Genomic DNA, 4,912 nt, shown 5'->3' with positions numbered 1-4,912 from the left:
GATTGCAGACAGTTCACAAGGAAAATGAAGACTTACTAGAATAACTATATGGAGCTGTCTGCAAAGAGAATGAACTGCCTGGGTAGGCAGCAAACTTACATAACTAAAAAAAAAAGTTGAAGCATGAGATACACTGTAGAAGGAATTCAAATATCTCACTTATTCCAGGATCCTAAATTTTAAAGTTCTAAGTTTTATAGTCCCAACCAACTCTGAGATTCTGAGTCTGATGTATAAGCATTGCATACCATTTGTTGTTGTTGTTTTTTGAAGACAATGCCAATTTTGCACTTTATTTCTGTAAAAATAACTTATATGTCCACTTGGGGGTAGTAAAGTATTTTTCAGTATCTCCAGGGAGTTTTCAGTATTTTCTCTGCAAATACATTAGATGTAAGTAGCACCAACTAGTTGTTGTGTTATTTCTTTTATTTTGTAAGTGACAGTTTCTTCTAGTGCATAAACAAACACAATAGGAATTATAGGCAAACACAGATTTCATTTCCTTTTTTTCCCCCCTGTAATGCCCAGAGATTTAAAAACAACATACAGAGTAAAACTCTTCTATCAGCAACAGATATGCCCAGAAGCTGAATGATATTTGAGTTAACTCTATAATGGTAATTTTATTATATTCAGTTCACTAAGATAGTCCAAAGGTGGTTTGAAAATTCCTGAGTTGTAAAGATCGGCCAACACTTGAATTATTCTCCTTTTAAACTGTTTCAGAATTTTTACTATTTTTTTTTCTTACTATAATAACAAATTACTACGAAACTCGGTGGCTTAAAATAATGAAGCTTTATTATCACACAGTTTCTGTGGGTCAGGAGCTTGGGTACAGTTTAGCTAGGTAAGCCTGGCTCAGAATTTCTCAGGAGGCTACCATCAAGATGTCCACAGGCCTGCTGTCTTTTCAGGGCTTGACTGGGAGACAATCTGCTTTCAAGATCACTGGGAGCTGGCTCCTCTGGAGAAAGCTAGCTAAGAGAGAGGGAAAAGGAGGGCATGCCAGGAGACAAGCCAGTCTTTTCTGTAATTTAATCTTAAAAGTGACATTCCATCATATGCTATTCATTAGAAGCAAGTCGGTATCATCTTGCCCAGACTTAAGGGAAGGGAGTTACAAAAGACATGAATTCCAAGGGATAGGGATCATTGCAAGGGACCATTTTATAGGCTGCTTAACACTAGACAGATTTCACAGTTAGGTAATTTTAAGTTATTTCTCATGTGAATTACTGTTAAAACAGTGTTCAGCACTTAATCAGATTTCCACTTTACGGGTGGAATAACCAGAACCTGTCTTGCCCTGGTGTCAGTCAACATGGGATCTGGCCTTTCCTCTGTGCTGACCAGCTGTATACCCCAGATTTAAGTCCTGAATCTTGGTTTTGTTATCAACAAAGAGAGGCAATTTGATTATATTCTTTTTTAAGAATTTAATTTTTATTTTATATTAGAGTATAGTTGATTTACAATGTTATGTTAGTTTCAGGTATACAACAGATTCAGTTATACTATATGTATATCCATTATTTTTCAGATTCTTTTTTCATATAGGTTATCCCATAATATTGAGTAGAGCTCCCTGTGCTAGGCAGTAAGTCTTTGTGGATTATCTATTTTATATATAGTTGTATGTATATGTTAATCTCAAATTAGGACTTTGGGGTTGCACTCTTTATTAATAAGATCCCTTCTAGTTTGGATATTGTTTTCCAACAAGAAAGGTTCTGTTCTGTTCAACTCTCGTTCCTTTAAACAAGAATTTCTCAGCCTCAGCACTGTTGATATTTGAGGCTGATAATTTGTCAGGAAGCATTTAACAGGAGGCTTCCTGTGTGCTGTTTTGGATCTGTCAGGAATTCTCTGTTCCTTATTAATTCTTGAATACTCAGGAATTAAGGGAGAGGCAAGCCTCTCCCAGGGACTGAGGGAGCCAGGCATTTCCTTCATTAGTTTTTCTATACGGTGATAAGTATCCTCTTCCTTCTTGTGAACCATATGGTAAAAGTGATTGTTTACAACTCTCTCTGTCTTTAATATGGATCACCTATGTTTTATAAGTCTAGAATTTTAATCTTTGTCTTTGCTGAGAATAACTGCCTTGTAAGACAGTATATATGCCCACACCATGTTGATTAAAACACCTTTGCTCCATCAGAGCTTTGGTCCCCGTCTCTTTCTTTCTCTTTCTCTTTCTTTCTCTCTCTCTCTCTCTCTCTCCCGCACTCTCTTTTTCAGGCTGATCCCCTGGAGCGCAGAGGCTCTTTGAGTTCACTTTCCTGCCCGAGCTTCTAAGACCCTCTCAAGAAGGTGCCCTGTGCCTTCACCCCATTGAGAGGGCGCCTGAGGCTTTCGTGAACAGAGCAAGCCCCATGCAGGGGCTTTGTTGGCTTTCTGGGTAAACCAAGGAATACCAGCCTCTTTCTCTCGCCTTTACTTTCTTATTGGTCGATCTGGACCACCAGGTTCCGGTCCATTAAAGGACCTCAGCAATAATTCTTTGTGGTTGTTGGATGGCGGAGGTTGCCTTGGACCTTGTAGGGTGATAAGCAGATCCCTAGTCTCACTTGATGTCAGAAATTTGTGACAATCAAAATGTCTCTGGAATGTGAGGGCCACAGATCTAGGCAGAGTTGTACTTAATCTAACAACAAAAATGATTTCTTTTTCTGCAATATTTTGATTTTCCTCCACTAAGAAAAGAAAAAGAAAAAAACTATAAATTAACAAATACATGAGTTAATTTCTGCATTATTTTGAGTTTTGATATTTTGATATTTTCCATTAAGAAAAAAATCTATAAATTAATAAATACACAAGAGTTACTGACTTAATAGGTATTTGTAGTTTAAAACAGAAAGGATCTTTGGAGGCAGAAATTCAAGGCCTAGAGATGAGAGGCTGTTTTCAGTGACACTGTCAGGGAGTGGGATGGAGGAAGACATTATTCATATTAACCATGAAAAATACTTATTCCACAGGAAAAAAATGAAACTACTGGAGAATAATTTCCAGTCTCCACAGAAGTGATTGTGTGAAAGTACACCTCTGTGATGGTGAATTTTATGTGTCAGCTTGACAGGATCATGGGGTAGGATCCAAACATTTGGTCAGACTGTTTTCTGGGTGTTCCTATAAGGGTGTTTCTGAATGAGGTTAACATTTGAATTCATTTGAATTAGAAGAATGAGTAAAGCAAGTTGCCCTCTCTAATGCAAGTGGACCTCATTCAGTCAACTAAGGACCTGAACAGGACAAAAAAGCTGAGTTAGAGGGAACTTTGCCTGCTTGGCTGATTAAGCTGGGCTACTGGCCTTCTCCTATCCTCGGGCTGGAAATTTTATGATGGACCAGCCCTTCCTGATTCTCGGGCTTTCAGATGCAGGCTCTGTGACTACACTACCAATTCTCTGGGATTGGGTCTCCAGCTTGCTTAAGATCCTGGCTCTTCTCTGCCTTCATAATCACAGGAACCAGTTCCTTATGATTAATCTCTTTCTTTCTCTCTCTCTCTCTTAAGATGGTTGGAAGAATTTCAAGCAAGTCACAACTTTTCTAAGCATCATATTCCAGGGCCCAGCACTATGTAGCACTTGGGACATTTCTTTGTCCACCACAGGGTCCTCCTGTTGCCATTCTCAACTCCTGAAAGCCATTAACAAGGTATGTTCTCTTTGGTCAGACCTCCATCAGCCTCCTTGGAGCCCTCTTTTTGCTGAGGCCTCTCTTTGGTCCCCATCTTTTTTTTTTTTATTTTTATTTTTTTAATGGAAGGATAGTTGCTTTACAGAATTTGTTGTTTACTGTTAAACCTCAACATGAATCAGCCATAGGTATACATATATCCACATCTTCGTCTGAGTCTAGTTGTAGCAAAGAATCCTGCTAAGTCAGTTTATAGATCATCCTTGTTATCACTGATAGCCAATCAAGCTCTTTTCCTATTTATATCCTTTATCTAATCAAGTTGCTCTTCCCTTCCCCACCCTTGATGCCTAACCATGTTCTCTTGGTAATTTTATATCCACTTCTTCACCCAGGCCTATGTCCATAAATCCCCATGTGGTCCTCTTATATGTGAGTTTATCTCTTCTCTCCATTGTAATAGCCTCTATTCCTTATTAAAATAGTCTTGAAAAAGTCTTCCTTGCTATTTTTAATGTGTCTGGTGCAATTTTTATTTCATTTAACACCACAGTGCAATGACAGCTCCAGTAAATAAAATTTTCAGTAGACAGATTAAACCTAGATTCTCAGACATTTTTTCAATTTGAGTCAAAGTATGATTTAGAGTTTTTAAAACTCTTAATGTGAATCATGTAACAGTTACCTAGGCATGTTTTAAAGCTGTAACCTTCTGTCAGGAATTGGTCTGTGTGTAGGGAATAGAAACTAATTTTATAGCTAATCAAATAGACATAAACCCATTGATGAAATTTTCTTTCATGAGGTCCAAAGACTAATATTATAGGTTTAAAATTATGCTTTTTAAAAAGATATACTTTATCTTCTGAACTATCCAGGCTCTCGCTTCTTGCCATTCATTCAGACATAGTGAGATATAAGAGGAGCTATGAACAAGAGAGGGAGGAAATTAGTCCTGATACTGGTCTTGACACTCACTGTTTTACCTTGGACAAAGCACTTTTCTGTTTTGTGCTTTAGGTGTGTTGTATAGATTTGTAACTCAGAGCTAGAGATCTATACTTCAGTTCAGTTCAGTTCATTTCAGTCGCTCAGTCATGTCTGACTCCTTGTGACCCCATGAATCGCAGCACGCCAGGCCTCCCTGTCCATCACCAACTCCCGGAGTTCACTCAGATTCATGTCCATTGAGTCAGTGATGCCATCCAGCCATCTCATCCTCTGTCACCCCCTTTTCCTCCTGCCCCTAATCCCTCCC

This window comes from Oryx dammah, unplaced genomic scaffold, assembly GCF_014754425.2.
Source record: "Oryx dammah isolate SB20612 unplaced genomic scaffold, SCBI_Odam_1.1 HiC_scaffold_5, whole genome shotgun sequence".
NCBI classification, from domain to species: Eukaryota; Metazoa; Chordata; class Mammalia; order Artiodactyla; family Bovidae; genus Oryx; species Oryx dammah.
Note: the sequence above shows the minus strand (reverse complement) of the source record.